The following is a 22,743-nucleotide window of genomic DNA, read 5'->3' as shown; positions in this document are numbered from 1 at the left end:
CATTTCCACAATTTTTGAAACATTACACATTTTTTTCTCCATGGGTTTTGAGCATTAATGTGATGCCAGGCTTAGTGAATTCAACCATTACTATCTTAACCTTAAGGAATATAATTAATATGTTTCCATTTTCAATGACTGCTTTGTGTGTCTATCAACTGGAACCTTTCCTGCTGTGTATTTGATTCCAATGACGATGGGGTGTGCTGGATTTTGAATGAGGTGCGCGCTCTTCTGCTCTTTATATGCTCTAGTTTATGTGTTATTCATGACTCGCCTTTGGAGACTTGGATGATACACAGACATAAATGTTATTAAAGCTTTTGTATTATGGTTTCTTTGCCAATGGCTTCTTCATTTTTAAATAATTCGTTTAACCATCCCAAATAATCAGCAATACACGACAACCTCTTTAGACTTCTTTTTTCTGTTACACTTTTTGATTAAGAGATTTTTCATTTCCTAATACTCTCTCTTCCTCAAACTAAAATGCAGGATAAGTTGGCAGACAGCAAAGTTACATCTGCAGGGTAATGTACAAGAAACCCTCTTCTTTGTCATATGCTCATTATACAGATTCAGAACCAAAAGTTACTTGATTTTTTATTAGCTGTCAGGGATGTAGGTCCCAGTCTCCGAAGCCTGTGACTGACACAATGTTGAACCTGCTTTCACTTCTTACTATCCTATTCATATTTCTCAGAAATTCAACATGAACACGGCAAAGGGAAAGTTACCTTGCCAGATCATGGTGAATCAATCTGCTATCTCTATTTTAAATTGTATCCAAACAATTTTAGATTAATAGTTAACATTTCCACAAAATTCTTTTCATTGTTTAGATAATGAAATAATATTACAGCCAGATTTGACTTCCTATATACACACATATTCAAGGCTTTGGTAATATGACGCTATAAAAAATTAAGACAGCGATATAGATGCATATATGCACACTACACATTAACTGTGCAAAACACTACTCAGCCATTGCCCGGAGTAATTTTTTTTTGATGGATTGATCATTATCAGTCATTATGGGAAAGGGTAAGTAGGTAGATGTGTGGGCAGGTAAATCATGATGATTATGTAAGACTAGTGTAGACAAGTGCATTTTTGCACACTCGTGCAACTTCAGACTGATAGAAATGCCAGGCTAAACAACTTATGTTTAATCACTAATACATTTGTAATGTGAAAACTTTTTTTTCATATACATAGTTACTCTTCCTCAGTGAAGTTTTCACCACATGTCAAATGTGAACCTTTACAATTTGCCCCCATCTGAAAAAGGCTTATCTAACAAAGTTAAGGTACATTTTGTAACCCACTGAGATAACTCAAAACCTACTAAGCCTATAATATGTACATCAACATTCTCGCTATATAATTTAAATACACATGGAAAAGGAATATTGATATCAGAATTCAGATTTATTTTTGTTTAAAAAAATCTAACTTGGAAATCATTTAGCCAAGTGGCAAGGAGATGAGAACAACAAAATAATTGTTATATCTTTTGAAAGGAGTTGGATACTGTGTGCTGACTGGTTGAACTCTCCAGTGTTACATTTTACCACAGAATGCTGCACAGAATGCTGCATTTTCAATATCCATTAACAAGACACTGTCTGATATATATGGAGATCCAAAGCCACATTAACCTTGCTCCATGCCCAGCTTTCTACCAGAAGCCACCTGTTTCTGAGGTAAATTCAACACGATTCATTCAGGATATGTCTACACTAGCCCCGTAGTTCGAACTAGGGAGGCTAATGAGGGCGACCAAAATTGCAAATGAAGTGCAGGATTTAAATATCCCGCACTTCATTAGAATGTTCCCGGGTGGTTGCCATTTTGGAAATTGACTAGCCTGGAAAAACTGCCCGCGTCTACACATGGCATTGAAATGGGAGTTTGAAGTAAAGCCCTAACTCGAATTAGCTGTTATTCCTCCTGGAATGAGGTTTAACAGCTAATTTGAATTAAGGGCTTTACTTCGAACTCCCATTTCACTGCCACGTGTAGATGTGGGCAGTTATTCCGGGCTAGTCAATTTCCAAAATGGCAACCACCTGGGAACATGCTAATGAAGTACGGGATGTTTAAATCCCATGCTTCATTTGCAATTTCAGTTGCCCGGATTAGCGTCCCTAGTTCGAACTAGGGGGCTAGTGTAAACATACCCTCTGTCAGTTGTTTCACTCCACATTCTACTATCCTGCAACAGTAGAAAGAATTTTTGGGGGGGGGGGGGGTAATGAAGCAGTGTCAGAAGAGTGACTGGAAGTAAAAACCATAATTCAACACGGTTCAGTTGGACACTACAGCTCCATTTTGACATCTTCAGTAGGACATCCTCATTCTGAAGCTGATAAGCCACTCACATATCTTTCAGACAGTATCAGTATGGAGGCTACAAGGTCAACCCAATATAAGGCTGGTTCTGTTATAGAAGATATGTTAATAACATATTGGCCCAGATCCTGGCATATGGTGCGGCACATTTGCATTGCTCTGCTGGTAAATTATACCCATTGAGCTAGCCCTGGGAACATCGTCCGAGAAAAAACCAGTAGCCCATCCAATCTTTAGTTATTGGATGCGTAACTAGGGTTTGAAGATAAAATTGGGAATTCCTTATACCACACTTATCCCCACTTGCCAAATTAGCCCCGGGAGGCTGCTCCTAAATTACATTGTGGGAATAGACTGGCCCACAGCCCATCCATGACTAGAGGAAAGGGAAAGTTCTCTTTGCACAGACCTCTTCTATGATTGTTGGTCATAGACAATCTGGCCATTGTCCTAATGTAATTGGGACTGGTAAAATGCATTTAAGTCAGGACTTACATGCTCAGGCTCCAGGAATTTTAAAAATAGTTTGTCATGTGAATAGTGGAGAAAGGATCACTTTCAAATGCTTGTTAAGCAATTTCTACTGATACCGAGAAGTTGCACCTCACATCTTAGAGACAGAGCAATATGATGGAAAAGGGCAAATATTGTGCCCATCTATAAAAAGGGGAATAAGAACCACCCAGGAAACTATAGACCGGTCAGTTTAACGTCTGTCCCAGGGAGGATAATGGAGCAGGTAATTAAGAAAATCCTATGCAAACACTTGGAAGGTAATAAAGTGATAGGGAATAGCCAGCATGGGTTTGTGAAGAACAAGTCATGCCAAACTAATCTGATAGCTTTCTTTGATAAGATAACGAGCCTTGTGGATAAGGGAGAAGCGGTGGATGTCATATACCTAGACTTTAGTAAGGCATTTGATACGGTCTCGCATGATATTCTTATTGATAAACTAGGCAAATATAACTTAGATAGGGCCACGATAAGGTGGATGCATAATTGGCTGGATAACCGTAGTCAGAGAGTTGTTGTTAACGGTTCTAAATCCTGCTGGAAAGGGATAACAAGTGGAGTTCCTCAAGGGTCTGTTTTGGGACCCGTACTGTTCAATATCTTCATCAATGATGTAGATATTGGGATAGAGAGTACGCTTATTAAGTTTGCGGATGATACCAAACTGGGTGGGGTTGCGACTTCTTTGGAGGATAGGGACATAATTCAAAATGACCTTAGCAAGTTAGAGAAATGGTCAGAGGTAAACAGGATGAGGTTTAATAAAGAGAAATGCAAAGTGCTCCACTTAGGAAGGAACAATCAGTTCCATACATACAAGATGGGAAGCAACTGTCTAGGAAGGAGCATGGCAGAAAGGGATCTAGGGGTCATAGTGGACCACAAGTTGAATATGAGTCAACAGTGTGATGCTGTTGCCAAAAAAGCAAATATGATTCTAGGTTGTATCAACAGGTGTGTTGTAAGCAAAACTCGTGAAGTCATTCTGCCGCTCTACTCTGCACTAGTTAGGCCTCAGCTGGAGTACTGTGTCCAGTTCTGGGCGCCACATTTCAAGAAAGATGTGGAGAAATTGGAAAGGGTACAGAGAAGAGCGACAAGAATGATTAAAGGTCTAGAGAACATGACCTATGAAGCCAGGCTTCATGAACTGGGCTTGTTTAGTTTGGAAAAAAGAAGATTAAGGGGGGACATGATAGCGGTTTTCAAATATCTAAAAGGGTGTCACAAGGAGGAAGGAGAAAATTTGTTCCTCTTGGTTTCTGAGGACAGGACAAGGAGTAATGGGCTTAAAGTGCAGCAGGGGAGGTTTAGATTGGACATTAGGAAAAAATTCCTAACTGTCAGGGTGGTCAAATATTGGAATAAATTGCCAAGGGAGGTGGTGGAATCTCCCTCTCTGGAGATATTTAAGAACAGGTTAGATAGACATCTGTCAGGGATGGTGTAGATGGAGCTTGGTCCTGCCTTGAGGGTGGGGGGCTGGACTCGATGACCTCTTGAGGTCCCTTCCAGTCCTATTATTCTATGATTCTATGATCCTGTACCATGACTTTGCTACAGATGTTTTTATTCACAAGTTCTATAAATGACTACCTACCTAATGGCACCCTATATAAAACCAACATATGGGCCTCACATCTATGGTGACAAAGAGAGATACTACTTTTTTATAATAAAAATAGTTTGTCAAACAAAATATTAAGGGGTGACCTTTGGGGATATGGAATAAGATCACTGTTCCAATCAAATCCTTTAACTCTTCATACAATCTAGATCCATCCTTCTGAAGAAATCAGTCATGGACCCAATAGGAAGATTCTGGGAGGTATTTTGGAGTTGGAAGAGACAGCAAAGTTTGTTGCTGCCATGTACCCAGCAGCACTATATTTAACAGTTCATTGCATACTTTCATGCTGCAATCACACAGCTTCCCTTTCGGGAAAATACTTTAAGATACATGTTTAACAGAATGGTTGAATAATGACTCTTTTGTAGCTTCTCCATGTCTACAAAATAGTCCAATCTCCAAAGAATCTAACAAGTCAAAGGATCCATAATGTCCTTCCCTTGCATGGTTAGCACTATCTAGAAGCTCCACATGGTGACTATAGAGCAGCAGGGATAAGTTAGGTAAGAAAAATGACCCATTAATGAACCACACTCAAACACCAGATCATAGAAGAGCTGCTAACAACATTTTTCAGTTTTCTTTAATTATTGTTAACATTGGCTGATAGGCCTTGCAAAACCACTAGGCAATCTCCTAACATGGGGGACTGCAACATTTTTCCTTAAAGAAGAAATAAGTAAGTAAAGGTAGGCTTGCTACCAGTATGGGTTTGTCACAGACCCTGACATCTTTATAGCACCAGGGGATCTGGCAGCCTTGAAATTTCCTTCTTCCCACTCTTTATAGCAACGATGGGCAGACTCCTAGACGTACATGGCTCTAAAATTTATTGACTTCAACTGTAATTAATATCTAAGCACTTGCCAAGCTTATATAAGGGTATTACTCTGTTCAAAGGGAAAGGCACATGAAATACTAAATCTAAAAGTTATTGTCCTCTTTTTGTGTTTGTCTCAAAGAAAAAAAAAGGGGGGGCCCTCCGTAATTACATATCTTCCAAAACTAACTGAGGAAAAGAATTTTCAAATAAAATGCTTCCCAGAAAAGAATATTTGGCAGCACTTGGTTTTGTTTTCCCTAAGAACCATTAAAAGTCTTCCCCAGTAAACCTTTTTACTACAACATTAGAAATGGAAGAGTTTACATTTTATTTAATGAATAGTTGCAGAGCATTAAAGCAGCATCTTGTGGGTGAAACAGCTCCTTATCCTCACTTTGTCTCAATTGGTTTTTTTACATTTCATTTTCAATGACATGTCAGCCGTCTCTCACCAACCTCAAAGGAAAGTTGAATGCAGGGCTTACAAAGTTAAGCTGACATTTGCTCTCTTCCAATAAAAAATATTTAGTCCATTAAACATAAATACCTGTCATTATGATACATGGACTGGGTACAAGCCTCCCGTTTCCCTCTGATGTTTATTACATCCAAACAACTGCAGTGCCTGCATGTTTTCAACTTTAGTGTATTGATTAAACTTTTAAATGGCTGCCATATAACCCAGGGACATCAGGAAGATTAATTTGCGTCAATGTTCATCTGTAATTCATTAGCCATTTATTCTTTACAACCACATGGGCTATCAAGAAAATGCAGGCCATTTTTCACTCTGCACAGGCTTGGGAACAGGTCCTGAAATTTGTGCTGCATACAAATAAGCTCCCCAGGCCCAGCCACTTAAACTACTCGGCTTTTCAAAAGTTGAAGTTGGGAATACGAGGAGGGAAAAAAAAGGAACATAAAAAAGCAGAAATGGACAAAATATACGTCCTCAGGGTATCAGAGATTTAACTGAGTTTGTCCACTGTCTTTTCATCCATGGATTATGGTTTCTTATTTCAGTCAGATTAAAATAACTGAAACTTGTTTCTGAGCATAGGCCATAAATAAAATGAGTTGCCCTCCCCACCATCTCCTTAGACGCAGTTAACTCAGAGAAAGCTGCAGAGAGTGACGGGGAAGTATAAAAACCTCATGCCTCAAGGAGGCTGAAACTGAAACCCCAAAGAAAGGCTACGGTTTTAAACGGTCTCTCACATTTATTGTAGATTCCTGTTCTGCCTTTATTTGGGAAAATGCCCAGCTAAATATCGTTATGTTTCCTTAGGGTAGAGGTAAGCCATCTGGCTCCCTGATTTGCCCTACTGACCCTTTGGCACAGTATGGAGTGCATATTAAATAAGGGAAAGGAAAGAGTGCCGCTATAAAACAAACAAGAAATGCACATGAATTGTACATTTACAACATGGAAAGATCAATGAAATGCATCCTGGTTTTCTTTTCCCCTTTCTAAATACCTATAAATTAATGGTGTCACTGTAATAACACAGCCCAGAGTTCTAGGGGCATGCGACTCCTTCTGCCTAACAATTCTAATCTTGACACCAAAACAGAAAACGCTCTAGATCAGGGCTACTCAACAGCGGCCCGGTGGTGCGGTTTGGATTTACATGGGGCTCAACACATGGCCCACGGGTGGGAGCCAAAATGAAAAAGTAGTCAATAGAATGGTCTTCTGTTGATATGCATTTTAGTAGTTAAATTCCTGGACTGTCATTGCTCATTAAAAGTGCTGTCATATGGGTGGCAATCAGGTAACTATTGCATTTTATTAATATCAGCAGAACGGACTTACATGGGACCTGCGTGTTGTGTAGTCTTGCCTTAAACTTTGTATTCATGCCCGTCAGTGTGAAAGATGCTATCTTCATATATTTGCATACATTTGCATGTATATGCAATCACACTTAAATTGCGGCCCTCTGCATGTGCTGTGAGTATCATTGTGGCCCCCGGGGCTTCCAAAGTTGAGTAGCCCTGCTCTAGAACATGACAAAGGCAGGTTTCTGTTGCAGGGCCAAAGTACATCAGGGCACTGCAACCAAACTTAGAATTCTCCACCTCAGCCTACACTGTTGATTTCTGCAATATGCAAGGAAGCTTTGTTAGAGCCGCTCTTCTTCTACTTTTGATGCAGAAAGGTGCCAAAAACCAGGGAGCTCATCTTTATATTGGTTAGTGGAAAGGGGTGAAATGATTTACTTGTAATATCACTAATCAGGCTGCTTATTCTTGAATATAAAAGTGGATAACGGGAGCTTCTAAATGGGATTGAACCTGGTGTAATCCTAATCCTAGCAGGAGTGCACAAAAACCAGTACAGTCAGCAATTCAGCGACATCTCTTCAGAAGCTTTGTGGGCTAGGAAGGGATTATGAAAAATACAGCCGTGGAGCTCTGACATACCCAGGGCTTGTAGACTTTCTGCAAAGGTTTAGGAAAGGTAAATGTTCCTCTGGATTAGAACAACAGCACATTTTGCGAGTGGATTGTACTATTTGATGTCACATCTTCTAATGTGATTAAACTCAGAGAATACAAATGGATGTTAAACAGAGCATGCCACATCATGTCAGGGCTGCAAAGTGAACGCAGCGCACTTCACAGAATTGTTACCATCTTCTCTCCCTCCCTTCCCCCATTTCGGATAAAACCTCCATAGATTCCGGGCAGTGCAATCTGTTTCCTTCACACATTCTTCGCTCCTATGCTAGACTCTTGAAGTCAGTTCTGAGCTTCACTCCAGGGAGTCACAGGTTCAAGCAGTGAGTGAACCTGGCTGAAAGCTGTTTGCATAACTATGAAACCTGTGACTAGCTTCCCACTCGGCCAAGCTTCCTTTGCTGCTCCCAACAGTCTTCACTTCCCTCACTCCATCTAGTCTCCCTTATCAGTAAGCAACCCTGGGACATCATATGTACCCGATATGGCTTTTAGTTGAAGGCAGTGGCTTGTATCCTCCATCCACTTCTTTCTGGACCCTGAAGGGGGTGGAGCCTTTGTCTTTCCTTTGTCTTTGGGTGTTTATAACCAACTGCTCCCTAAGTGGTTGTCAGTTATGGGCAGAAGCATCCCCCAAACTTCGGAGTCCAAACTCCCCCCCACTTCTGCCACCAATAGTACAGCAGCAGTGGAAATCATATGTCCAGAAGTCATGGCCAATTGTCTCTATTGAGCTGGGACAGAGAGCTTACAGCCTTTTGCATAGTGCCCTGCCAGTTGCATGCCCGGGGTCATTGTAAATCCTTTTAGAGTATAAATACAAGCAAGGCCTCCTTAGCTACTTCACTAAGGCCCGTGGAGTTCTCTCAGGCCTTGCTGGCACTCAGAGTGGTTTCCACACTCTTACTAAGCACAGGCTGTATATCTGGTAACCCCAGAAAACCCTGTAAAGAGTTGTGGGCGGCAGTGCCAGTCCTGGAGGTCCCACGAAAGTGGCAGACAGGGCCCCCCCCCAACCTATAAGGGGAAGGATTGGAGAATGTGGCATGGGAAGTCGAATGATGGAGGCTAGGGGGCTGACAGACTTGCTGAGCCCCTGGCCAAGGTGGAGGGGGGCTGGCTGTCTGCTCCCTGAAGGAGCATGACCTCAGGCAGAAAGGGCCCTCAGTGCCTCTGGAACACACCGCACTGCTCCCTGCCTAGCCCTCAGAACTGCCTGGAGCACACTATAATTTAAAGGGTCCAGGTCTCCCGCCACTGCTGCTCTTTGAAGTGCTGGTCCCAGGGCAACTGACCCTTTTTTGCCCCACCTCCACCACTCCTGTCTGCAGGCCTGGTGGAGGCTCTTCTGTAGGAAGGGACAGCGAAACAAGCCCAAGTGAATTCCTACCCTTCCCCAGGAAGTGTAAAAATAAACCATATGTAGCTGCTGAAGGATCCTGTACATTCCCCCACAGTTTCCCATAGATGATTATTTTCAGGGATTTATCAATTGACTATGAAAAACCTGATCCATGTAGATACTTGGTCGTTAAAATCAAAACAAAACAAAAAGCCTAAATACCGATTTGCCTCAGAGCTTTACAGTGAACATAGTTGCGTGATTTCCTTTCGTGTCCTCAGCATCCATGCTGCTAAATCCCCTTACTCTACTTAGAAAATACACCTACGCATTTTCCTAGAAGCAGAACCATTACGGACCAAGAACATATGGAGCATTAGTGGATGGCCACATAAAGCCCCAAGACTGGGTGTACTGTCGTTGTGGACACCAGGGAGTCTCTTGCTGTTAGCCAAAGGAAATAAATAGCACGATTTGTTCCACGGATGTACTATCAAAACATCTCTCTCTTCTAAATAGCTGCTGAGAGGGAGAGAACACAGTTCTCTCTCTGCCTCTCTTTCTCGTACCTGAGAGACAGTAGACTACTATGTGGTGGCGGCGGCTCTTTGTACTCTAGCTAATTATTTATTTGTTTTGCCCTCCTTCGGGGGTCTAATGTTGCTCAGTCTGATTGCACAGTGCTGCCCATGCAATGTGATTGAGGTAGGGGGCTCTCTGGCATTTGCTACACTCACGCATGATAAGCCATGTACCAGTTATGGGAGTTTCCCTATTTAGACACAGCAAGGAGTGGTGCTCTGATTACACCCATGTAGAGTTCAAGGTGTGACAGTCAATGCAACTGTTGACCAGTCTGTGTATTGAACGTGCATAGCAGTGTGCAGTTTTAGGCCAGAACCTCATCTGGTGAGAGCTGGCATAGCTCCAGTGAACTCCACAAAGCTAAGGATTTACACAGGCATGTGTGCATCTGTGTTCCGCATCCTCCTGCATAGCTAGGCACAGCCTGAAGGAGCACTTCTAAGGAATAATTCCTTGGCTATGCTAGAAGTTTACCAACAAAATCACCTAAGAACAAGTTACCAGAATGATATGAAAATATTTAAAAGTGCAACCTGAATGTACTTTTGTGCGTTATGTGCTTGCAGCTGATCACAGCTTTTCATGAGGGTATGAGAGCTACTATTAGTTTGATGGATAAATATCAGATAGCCTTCAGGTGAACACAAGAGTAAAGCATGGCTGTGTTCTTGCCCCAACCCTATTTGGAATATTCTTCTCAGTCCTCCTAAGCTGTGCATTCAAGAACTCACATGGCGGCATCTACCTCCACACAAGATCTGATGGATCACTTTTCAATTTAGCTAGACTGCGGGTCAAAAGCAAGATAAAGAAAGTGCTTATCAGAGAACTGCTCTTCACTGAGGATGCTGCTATTGTAGCTCATAATGAAGCAACTCCAGGATCTTATGGCCCAACTGTCAAGAACCTGTCAACAATTTGTTCTTACCATCTGCGTTAAGAAAACTGTGGTCCTTGCACAAGGTAACACAACTCCATGTATTTTGCTGAACAACAGCCCTCTGGAAGTAGTTCTGAAGTTCTGCTACTTAGGTTCCACCATAACTAGCAACTTGTCATTAGATGCAGAAATTAACATTTGTATTAGAAAGGCAGCAACGACTTTCAGTAAGCTAACAAAACGTGCATGACGTGCATTATCTACCAGGCGTGTGCGTGGAGCTTTCTTCTCTATGGATCAGAAATGTGGACCACCTATGCAAGCCAAGAAAACAACTTAGCTCTTTAAATCTCCATTGCTTACACAAAATTTTGAATATCAAATGACAAGATAAAGTTCCGAATGAGGAAGTATTAGAAAGAGCTGGAAGGTCAAGCATGGGAGCCATTCTGCATAACAGAAAGCTACGGTGGTTGGGTCATGTGAAGAGAATGGATGATAACCGCATCCCAAAGAACATTTTGTACGGAGAACTGGCAGAGGGAACAAAACCAAAAGAATGCCCAGAACTCCGTTTCAAGGACCACTGCAAAGCTGCTTTAGTAAAGTTTCAGATAGACATTGATAGTTGGGAAAACCTGGCAATGGATAGAAATACCTGGCATCAACACCTCCGCCAGGGACAAAAGCACTATGACAAGACTTTGGCAGAAAACCAAAACAAGAAAAGAATGAAGAGGAAAGAACAGATGATAACAGCTAACACTACTATAGCATGGAGCTGTACCTACTGCAGCCGAACATGCCTTTCTTGCATTGGTCTATTGAACCACACATTGCAAAAAGCGATCAGTTTAATGCTGCATCCCACCGTCTTTCGAGACATATGGAGGCCATGAGTGAGTGGGATATGCTTGAAATGGAAATCAAGTTTGCTGAAAGTTTCCCTGCATTTCATCACGTCTACAAGCACACTTAAGCTGGTTTAGGACTTTTCATTGAATAAAAAACTTCCTGATTGAGTAAAAAAAAAATTAGGAGAAATGAAGTGATTTTAGGCAAGTTTGGCTTGGAAATTTGGATTTTGTTTCAAACTGAAACTCCAAGTGAATCCTGGGAGCTCGGTCAGTTATGAAATCACAGGGATGAAAACAAGATTCTATTTCCAAAACTCTGATAAGTCCTAAAGTACTCACTGTGGAATTCAAGTCATTATCCTTCAGTTCTTTTTTAGACAACTCTATGAGCAAAAGATTGCATTTTAGCATCAACTTTAAATTTCTTGGCTTTTGGCAGTTCAAGTCAGACCTTTAAAATCATTTAAACTTTTTTTGTTGGTACTGAATTATTTATCTACTGTGACAGCACACCTACCATGAAGCTTCAACACTGATAACATTCTCCTAAGTGGTGCTTTGGAAATATTGCATAATTTACCTTATTTTCCTGAAAGAAGTACCCACGTTAAAACTGTAAATTAAATTTAGAAAAAATGGGGGAAATTGCAATACAACACTGACTGTTCCACTGAGTTTTTAATCATAGCTGGAAGACTCTCAGACACACCGTGAAACAAGCATTCCAAAACAGAGCCAACAGACACACATTTAATGGAAGAGTTTTAACACTATTTCCATTGATAACAGAGCCTAGGTTATGGGACTCAAGATAAACCATCAGAAATTCTTTCATGCAATGTGTGAATCTTAATTATCCCATTTGTTAAGCACTGAATCACAGCACAATGCAGGGAAGAGGTAGCAACAGCTTTCGATCTAAGTTCCCGCACAGAACCTCTCTATGTCTATGCTTTGATGCTTTAAGGTGAATAACTTTTGTTAAGATTTTTTGTTCGGTTTCTGAACTAATTAAATTCCAAGTAAACTATGATGCTGTACAATCCGCTTGGTTAGATTATTAATTTGCCACCTGAAATACCTTGAACCAATGGGCCAAATCTCAGCAAAATATACTCAGTGCTGTGCTGTTCATCACTATATAAACAGTTGGCATAAATGCTGAGGCTCAGTTTTTCCTTTCTTGTATGGATATTAAAGAACTCGTATCACTTTTCACGAGAGCAGGGATTTGTCATGGCAAAACCTTCCCCTTTTAGGATTAGGTGGCTTTTATCCCCGTTGACATAACGGGCCTCACTCAAAGGTGGGAGCTGGAGCTCAAGACTTAGCTTTACGTGTTCGTTTTAAATGAATGACATCTTATGTTTGGGCACAAACCCTTGTGAACTCCAACTATGTGTAAACTGATGCAGTAATGTCTTGCTGAGTCTGCAGACATCCCAAAATAATGGTGCAGAATTTAAACAACACCCATTCACTTCAATTCTGAAAACTCCAGATTACACTTAAATGCCAACCTTGATAGCGGTTTCACCACTGAGTATTTAAAACAAGACAGCCAAGTCATTTCTCTCTCCACATTTCCCCGGTGCCAAAATGGCCCAGCCACCAATTCTTCCAGCTTTGTTCTATTTACGTAGTTACCTTTTTTTACTCCAGGAGGCAATTATTAACATGTCAGTCCTCAGAGTCTCATTGTGAGGCAAATAAATGCTCTGATCTCCATTTCACAGATAGGACACTAAGACACATAGGCCTGGTCTACACTAAGGATATGGAGGCATTTATTATTATGTATTTAAATATTTATTATTTATTTAAATAATTATTTATTTAAATAACCCCTGCTTCATTAAAATAAAAATGGGTGCCGCGCTGTGCTGACAATCAGCTGATCCGGCACAGCGCGGCAGTCTAGACACAGCGCAGTCGACAAGGGAAGCCTCTGTCGACTGCTGTGGTATGTCTTGTTAAATCCCCGCTTCGTTGACTATGCCAAATAAACTACACTACATGGCTCTGTCGACGGAGCCATGTAGTCTAGACACACCCTAAAGAAGAAAGTAGACTTAAGATACACAACTCCAGCTACGTTAACTATGTAGCTGGTATTTAAGTATTGTAAATAGTGTTTTGGTGCCATCCACAATGTGCTCCCTTACTCCTCGTGAGGAGCAGGACTACAGACACTGATGGAAGCACCCCCTCAGTTCAAATTTGTGTGTCTTCACTAGACCCACTAATTTGAACCCTAGAAGATTGACTGTGGCAGCTTTGATCTTCTCTGTAGTGTAAACAACCCCCATAGAAACGAAGCAACTTGCCCAAAAGCACACCAAAAACTGGCAAAGTAGGAACATGAATCCAGATCTCAGGGTATGTCTACACTACGCTCCTAGTTCGAACTAGGAGGGTAATGTAGGCATACCGCACTTGCAAATGAAGCCCGGGATTTGAATTTCCTGGGCTTCATTTGCATAAGCGGGGCGCCGCCATTTTTAAAACCCCGCTAGTTCGAACCCCGTGCAGCGCGGCTACACGGGGCATGAACTAGGTAGTTCGAACTAGGCTTCCTAGTTCGAACTACCGTTACTCCTCGTGAAATGAGGAGTAACGGTAGTTCGAACTAGGAAGCCTAGTTCGAACTACCTAGTTCATGCCCCGTGTAGCCGCGCTGCACGGGGTTCGAACTAGCGGGGTTTTAAAAATGGCGGCGCCCCGCTTATGCAAATGAAGCCCGGGAAATTCAAATCCCGGGCTTCATTTGCAAGTGCGGTATGCCTACATTACCCCGCTAGTTCGAACTAGCGGGGTAGTGTAGACATACCCTCAGGTATTTGAGCGCCAGACTCCTGTCTTAACCACGACATCATCCGGCCCCCCCCTTGTACAAAACTCTGTAGCCTATTTAAAATATAAGGATAGTGTAAAATAAATTGAATGTTATATAAAACAAGTAACACAGATTGATTTATCCACTGTCTCAGTTAATTCCTTAAACAAGTTGGGTTTTTTTCTTTGCTTTGTTCCTTTTCAATAAGGTTGCCACGAAATTTCTGGGGCCCTTGCCACGGAACGTAAGACCAGCTCACCACAGAGCCTTATCCTTGTGCCTCTATCTCGTCTGGGAAGTGCTGCATGATGAAAGGCACTATACACATGTAAAGTATTATTACTACATTTGCAAAATGAAATTTCTAAGTGGAAAAAAAGTGCAAACTGCGCCAACAACAATAAAGCCATCAAATTGCAAAAGGATGCAATAACGAGCGCTCTCCTTTGCTTTGTAGACAGGGATTAAATTGTTTCAGCACTAGCCACCCAATCCAGCTTAACTAACAAAGTGGGGGGGGGGGGGGAGGGAAAAATGAGAAACATTTGCTTTAAAAGCTCATAACTGTCAATGTGTTTGGAACACCAGCATGTCTTGCTACACCTAATACCTTTGTCAAGGTGGCCTCGTCTGGAACTACTCTTTCACATTCCCTGCAGACTTCAGTTGCAGTTTCCCCTCAGACCCACAGTGTATTTGCCAGCCCTGGTTCTCTGCTGGGGTCTGAGTTTGAGACAATCCAGATCCCTACACCCCCCTCCTCCAGTATCACTCATCGCAGCTTAAGCCTGTCTGGTTTGCACTGGCAGTGACCTGCAGGCTGCACACGCTACAATGCAATAAGGGAACAACTCGCTAGCCATGGGACTGTTTGTACAATGTTGGCTTTTCATAAAGATGTGCTTAACCTTCTTCCAACAAAATTATTGTTATCATATTTTTTCCATGCAATGTTTCTACAAATCAGCATTAAATTATAGCATCTAAGGAGTGCATTTGGTCAAATTTCCCGGTATGAAGTATCCCCTTTGAACAAAGGTTTTGAAAGATTAAGTTCGCTATCCCACAAAATCTTTTAATAAATCACTGTCTCGATTCCTAATACTTTTTTCTATTAACACATACAGCTGTAACCTCCCCTTTCCCATTTGGTCACTCTGTTTTGAAGTTACATCAGGGTTGTGCCTCAATATGTCAGGGGTAGGATATTCTAATCCTTTGCTTGTTCCATCGCACCTATGTTTTGCATGCTACAGGACACTGTAAAATTAGTGGGAACAATATTGGGAGTGGACAGGAGACCTGTCATTCATCCTCATTTTCATGGGACTGACCAATTGCTGCCTTGGTTATATCCTGAAATTGTTCAAAAATACTTTTGATACTTAAGTGGAAGCATCAGACCATGATTTAAAATGTGTTTACTATGCAATTTGACAACAATGTTTTGCAACAAGATGGCCTGGTATTGGAAAGCAGTGGTGTGTATACTTATTCACTGGGATCCATTCAACTAATGACATATTACATGTAACCAGTGAACCAAATCTTAAGATCTTCAGCCAAAATTTGCAAAAAATAGGAGTCTAAAGTTAGATTTATAGTCTGACATTTTCAAATTAGCTTACAAGGAACTTAGGATAACACTTTCAAAAGCCTCCAAGCAACTTGAAGGCGAAATTTCATTTTCAAAAAGTGACATATGCATTTCAGAACCCAAGACTGGTATTTCCTATAAACTGAGTGCTTAGATGGCCATCCAGGTGAGATTCACATGCCACCCAGCTGATTAACAGAGTTCCCACAGTCAGTAGCATGTGTTTCTATTGGTGGGTGCACATCTGCACATGTCTTGGTGCACACAACAAAACTTATTCTGCACATGGATGGAAAAATTAGAGGGAACACTGCCTAAGATCCATATCAATGAGATGTATGCTCTTAAGTCACCTTTGGAAATAGGATTAGGCACTTTAAAATCTGGTTGCAACAGGAAATGTTCCAAAGGTAGTTAGGTATTGCTACCCTCAGTGTCAATACCAAACTGATTTAGGAGACTAAATATTTTCAAAAGGATTTTTAGCCACTTAGGAACCTAAATCCCTTCAACTCACCATGAAAATGAAATGTATGTTCCTGAATCAGTTAGGTTTAGCAACGCTGAACACACCAGTTCCTAAATACCTTTAAAATCACGGTCCCTAAGCGCCTCCCAAAATCCCAGTCCTAATTCTGGATACAGACTCCTAACAAAAACAGACTGAGTTTACGAAGTGCTAAGTGCTTACCTGTTCCCACTGACTATAATGGGGCTGCTGAGTGCTTAGTACAGCTGACTGGCAGAAAATGCCCTTTCTGCAAAATTTCACTTTCTGCCTGCTGGGAAGAAATGTAATTAACTAGAGCCTTCCAGACTGGTAGCTGGGGAGATGAAAAATTCCATTTCCGTTCTCCCAAAACAGGATGTTTCTGAAAATTGCTGCCCATCAACAATTGCCCATTTTTCTCATTTCATATGGATTTGGGATGAACGTTTATTTAAAAAAACAAAACAAATGGGACAGGATTTCCATTTTCCAGCCAGTTCGAGCACTCCGCAGCGGAAAATGAAACCACTTCTTTAAGGAGCCTACATCAGAAATGTAGGGCTGGTATTTTCAAAAACACTGAAGCCCTGCAACGGGGGCAGGGTATGTATAAGAGCTCAACTCCCATTTAGATGCCTAAACAAAAGGGTCATATTCTCAAGTGTGCTAAAAAAATCAGCAGCACACAGTATTCTCAGGAGTGCTACTGAGAACTGAGATCTTTGGGGAAAAATTGCCGAAAAAGTTTGACTTTAGGCTCATGCATTTGAAGAAATTGCCCATACATACTTACAGAGATCATAAATACAATAAAGCCAAGAAGTCTGTTATGTCAAAGCATAATCAGGATTTCTTATCCATTTTTTGGGCGTAGTATAGGTTTCAAGTCCTACAATTTTTATTAATTTTTTAAATATAGGGCCATAATACATAAAACAACAGCTTTTCAACACAGAATCACAGCACACAAAGATGTCATGATGTTCTACACCCGCTGAAAGAAGATTTAAAATGGTAAGATTTGTATTTATGGATTTGTGATAAAGTACTAAAAAAAACCGACTGAGTAGGCTTAATGCCATTTTTCCAATTTAAACATCTGATTTTATATATTTTAAAGCACAGAGGATGAACCCATGTTCTACCATAGCATCTTGCAAAATGTACTTCTCAACGTGAGCCGAAAAGAGTAGCTAAAACATCAACATTTCCCTATTTTTTCCATAATCCTAGAGGATGAAGATGCCAATATCAAACAAAATGGAATTTGGTAAAATACATTTTTCCTTTGTATTAAAAAGTTTAAGACCACTGAAATATTTTCAACTGGAGAGTTACTCCCTCCCCTTTCCCCCCTTCCCACTATAGGGACTAAGTTGATCTGAGCTATCTTGGACTGGTTGAGAATGGGACATGGAACCTTTTTTGTTCATCAGTTCAAATCCAGTCCAATTTAGTGGTGACTGTTATTAAAGTACCACCAAATGTGGGTTCGCTGATTTATAGAACAAGACTTAGCATCTTTATGAGGAGCTCCACTATCCCTCAGGAACTGAATGAAAATTACTATCGTAACTGGTACTTAATTAAATTCAGCAAGAAGTGACTGAGCATGGAATCTCAGGCATAGAACTAGATACTCCCAAGTCAAAATTGAGGCTTGGAGAGGTCACGGCTAACATCATGTGCTTTGTAGGTAAACCTGATTTCTCCAAGTCTGTCTCATCCAACCACTTTTGTAGAGAGTGTATTAATTAAAAAACAGTGTGCATCTATAACTCTTGGGGTGCTAGCTACTTGAACCTCAATAGGAATTGAACATTTGGGTTGTTTATCAAGCAGTGAAAGAAAAGAGTCTTTCTGTCACTGACATGGTAAAAGATAGAATAAGGTGTCAAAAAATGCTCCTTCAGCACTCTTTGGAGTAAAATAGCCAACTGTACCCAGAAGTAAAGTTCCTTTCTTCCCTGAAAAGTCCTGCCAGACAGTAACGTGGATAAGGATTTTGAGCTGTGTCCACAGGTCACTTTTCACTTGCAAGCTGGAATCTGAGGTTAAAAGCACACAAGCCCATATTATTTGTCAACTTTTCTGATACCCATGATCTATTTTGCTGTAAGGTCTATTCATAATATTCTTAAACAATGTTCTCATGGGATGCTGCTGGCTATGTAACAGTGTTTACAGACCCTTGGGCTTTGTTTAGTGCAGGAAATCGGTCTTACTCCTCTTCTCTTCCTTCTTCTTAAACTGAGGTACAAAAAACAGTCTCCACTTAGGTTGATCCATAAATTTTAGCAACCAAGCAATAAAGGGCAAATAGCATTCAGCTTTCATGAGACTAACTCTTCTTTTTTAAAGACTACTTGGGAAGAAGGAGATGGAACAATTTTACTTATCTATTATATTTGCTTAAAATTTCTGCTGGGCTTTAGCACAGTATTGTTCTTAGGTGAAGGGCATGTTACTTGGGACTCCCATGATAAATATGAATTTCCTTTAGATATGTGTTAAAATTATTTGTCTAAGCATAGCCAACAGGCATAAAAAACTCCACCTGAAACCCTCCCCCTAACCCAACCTTGTTTTTTTTCCCCTCTGCTTTGGAGAGTGAAACTAATTGGGATAATTTTTAAACCACATATTTAAAGTTTTCGGTTTTTGTCCTCTGGACTTTCAGCTGTTCCTCTAACTGTGCAAGCAATTGCAGTAGGAAGCAATACCAATACTCTTGCAAAAAAAAATGTATTTCTGCCCAACTTCACACACGGAAAAAGACTGGTTAGTTTGGATATAGTTTAGACAAGCATCCAACCTTCCTAGTCTAATGAAACCTTCTGAATCTTTTACGGTCCATCTATCACTAGTCCTAATACAGAGTCCTTCAGGGGCAGGAAGAAGCAAGACAGAGGAAAACAAGGTGGAATAAACTGTAGCAAAGAGAAGGTAGGTGCAGTAGAAAAGACCTAACACTTCATAAATGCATTTTAGCAGCTCAAAGATTGTAGGCGCAATACTTCCTGTTGCATTTGTGACACAACAGCCCTTTGGAAATCGGTGGGGGGGAGAAGGCAAAAAGAGCAGTTCTTTCAATCGGCATTCTTAACTAATTTGTTTCAAAATCTGCTAGTCCTACATGTGAGAAATGGCATGAAGGGGCAAAGGGCCATGGTGCAGAGATAAAGCAACAAAAAGGTATTCAAAATACTTGCCAAAAGGAAAAAAAGCACTCATCTGATAAAAATTTAGACAGGAAGGATGCCAAAAACCAGGAGAGAGAGAGAAAGATTTGATGAGGTGATTGCTGCTGCAGTTGTCAGACTTGTCAGTAGTCAGGGGAACGCCAGATTTTAACTCAAAAATAGTGTCAGCTGAAGAGTTGCCTCTATTTCCCCACATGTTTCTAATTAAGACGACATTAGGAGCTTACTTTTGGCAACCATAAATAAAACTGTTTGGGGGTTGGCTTAAAAGATTAGTTACTGGGGTTTTAAAATTAAAAATAAAAGAAGGGGGGGGGGGTTGAAAGCTGCCACAAAGAGCAAATGAACCTCCCGGCAATTTGTGTGAGCTGCCACAAACTGGCAATAATCTCAAGATTGTTTTGAATTTGAATAATGGAGCTCGCTCTTTTTTTTTAAAAAAAGACACTCATTAAGGTGAATTTGACAACTTTAGTGGAGCCATTTTTCCGCTTTACCTAAGGCAACTTTTATGAGATGCTCTTCAGATTAACTACAGTACTTTAAGAACTGTGAAAATGAAGCTCATCTTCCCACTCTTGGTTTGTTTTTTGTTTTTTTGTTTTAAACAGTAGAATGGCATGAAACCTAAACGCACTTGGCATTCACAGTCTTTGGAATCCCAACTGTTATTTATATTTTCAGCATTTTCCTAAAGCTTTAAAGCATCTCACCCTTGCTCCAAAGAAATTTACAATATGTATCTTCCATGTGTCTGAACTCTTTTTGTGTGCGTTTATGAACTATTGCCTCAACAACTGAAAGGAAGAGAGATCAAAGTAAAATAAGTAGTTGTAATGCGATTCAAGAGTTGTAACAGAGCCTGAGACGAACTTTTGGACTGGTCTATGGGCCAAGCTGAAAAGGTACTTCAACTTCTTATAGGCAGCTGATACAACAGGCATTTCCAGGGCTAGCAAGAAAAGTCCCCTAGGACTGTGGAGCTATAAATTACAGAATTATAATATATGCACAGTAAATCTTTTCTATGTGAGAAATGAAAAAGTCATCCTCGCATTATCTAAGCCTCTTCACATTCAGCAGCCAGCCTGCGTTATGGTTAATTACTGTATCTAGTGAAGCAACACACACAGCCACTACTCAGTCCGTTTGACTTTTAGTTAAAATACAACAGGCTCATTTGGAAAAGCCAAATAAAATCTTGCACCGTGACAGAGGGAAAAGAATAAAAAAGAAAACGGTGGACGCAGGGTGATCGCCACACAGGGTGAAATTCATGGCTGCGTACAGCGCTGTGGCTCTGTGGGGGGGGAACTGTGGGTGGATTTGGGGCACCTTCCAGAATTGGAACTGGCTTAGAATTGGAATGGAATGGTATAATCTGCCTGGGGTGCTAGCATAAGTGGATCTGTGGACTCGACTCTTCAGAAGGATTTTTTTATGGAAGGCTTCACAGCAATCCAGATGGTTTGCAATCTGAAGGCTAGACTCTTCTTTCAGGCCTGGGCCTGTGGAACAGGTAGTATGTAGATGCATCACTCCAAGAGGGGCGTCTTTCTTCCCTGTTGACCCATTCCTCCTGGGAGAAATAGTCTCCCTCTAGCTCTTAGCAGCAGCTGAGTAATTCCCTACTGGTATGTTAGGGAAAGGAAGACATCTCTGCTCATAAACAGCACGTCCGTTTGCCTGAGGGCAACACACTTTGTATCCTCTGTCACCGTTACACGAAGTTGGCAACTGCCCTAGGGACTGGTGATTCAAAAGGGCCTGCTGGGGCTCCTGAGTGCCTCAGCTGGAGCCCGAAGCCCTTTAAATTGCCGCCGGAGCCCCAGGTAGCGTGGTCTGGGTGGGGCTGAGGCCTGGCTGGAGGGGGCGGTGTGGCCAGGGCAGGGCTGTCACAGGCCCACCCTTCCATTGAGGCTCTGCCCCTTCTAGGAGAGCACAGCTGCCCTCATTCCACCCTCTCCAAGAGGCCTGGCAATTGTCAGTTCTCCTGATTGCCCTGTACAGTTCAATGAAAGGCATAATGACAATATGTACTATTGCAACTGTACAAGCTTACAATCTTTGCAGGAGAAACGGATGTGGACTTCCTTCATGATCAGCATGTGGTATTATGGGCTCCTTCCATTACACAGAGGCATCACCAGGCATGAAATTCTACTTTGTATTTAGGTTTGACTTTTAGGGTGATAAAATGAAACCACACACTTAAGAAAGATGAAATTCTCAGTTATTAGCACAAAGGAACAGGCAAAGAGAAAGAAGGAAAAAGAGGAGAAGGCCAAGAAGAACAAGGAACAGGCCACCACCAAGGTAGAAATAAGTGCCCAAGATAAAAGCAGACCATTCACCATTCTTCTTTAGTGAGGACACCTTTGAAAGTATACTTTAGATCAGTGGTCCCCAATGTGGTGCCCGTGGGTGCCATGGTGCCCACCAGGGCATTTATGTGCGCCTGCCTAGCGCCGCCCCCAGGAGTGTGGCGCATGCACGGGCCCGCCCCCGGATGGCCCATTAGCCCCATGCAGTGCCCCCCACCCAAAAAGGTTGGGGACCACTGCTTTAGATCTATCAATACTGTGGGCACAATAGCAATGTAACCTGCTGGTTTACTTGTGAGTTTGCCACAAAGACATCAGGAAGATAAATAAAAACCAAACAAATAAAATGAAGTAATCAAACAACCCCAGAGTAGAAATAGCAAGCAAAAAAGTAACTCAGTGCATTAAAGTGTAACCAGAACAGGGAATCATAACTAAGATACATTATAAAGCCAATCTGTTTACTTCATTGACTAACATAAAATCTTTGCATATAATGTTACATTATAGATCGTTGTGTGGTACAAGATTTGTGTCAGGTCCTGTTTATGCAATCTCAATTTTGCATCACATAATTGTATTCATCCAGAAAAACATGGCATTCCCCACTTCCATTCTCCCTCTCCCCCCACCCCCACAAAAAAAAAGAAAATCTGGCCAAAAAATTGATTCAGTCATCTTTAGAAATCTGTTGTATATCTTATATCCACAGAGGGAGATGAGAGAAAGACATTGGCTCAATGGCTATTATATTAACTGTACTTTCTAAGGTTATGAATGTGCATTTAAATCTGACTAAATCATACACGTTCCCCTCCTTAAGAAAGGGAAGTCACACC

General features: G+C 41.3%; 1 protein-coding gene and 1 long non-coding RNA gene across 9 annotated transcripts in view; one reads left to right on the top strand and one right to left on the bottom strand.

Annotated features, from left to right (window-relative positions):
* The window catches only part of LRMDA (leucine rich melanocyte differentiation associated), an 864,979-nt gene that overhangs the window by 14,653 nt on the left and 827,583 nt on the right, over nucleotides 1-22,743 (bottom strand). The gene's annotated exons all lie outside the window — the stretch shown is intronic.
* LOC142830362 (uncharacterized) overlaps nucleotides 1-22,743 on the top strand; it is an 87,901-nt gene that overhangs the window by 5,671 nt on the left and 59,487 nt on the right. For 4 of the 5 annotated variants that reach the window (XR_012905544.1, XR_012905542.1, XR_012905540.1 and 1 more), the window contains exon 3: nucleotides 14,499-14,618. The exons of the other annotated variant lie outside the window; for it this stretch is intronic. This is a non-coding gene — a long non-coding RNA (uncharacterized LOC142830362). The remainder of the gene's footprint in view (nucleotides 1-14,498; nucleotides 14,619-22,743) is intronic. 5 annotated transcript variants of the gene reach the window in all.

This window comes from Pelodiscus sinensis, chromosome 8 (assembly GCF_049634645.1).
Source record: "Pelodiscus sinensis isolate JC-2024 chromosome 8, ASM4963464v1, whole genome shotgun sequence".
Lineage (NCBI taxonomy): Eukaryota > Metazoa > Chordata > Testudines > Trionychidae > Pelodiscus > Pelodiscus sinensis.
Note: the sequence above shows the minus strand (reverse complement) of the source record. Positions and strands in the feature narration are given on the sequence as shown.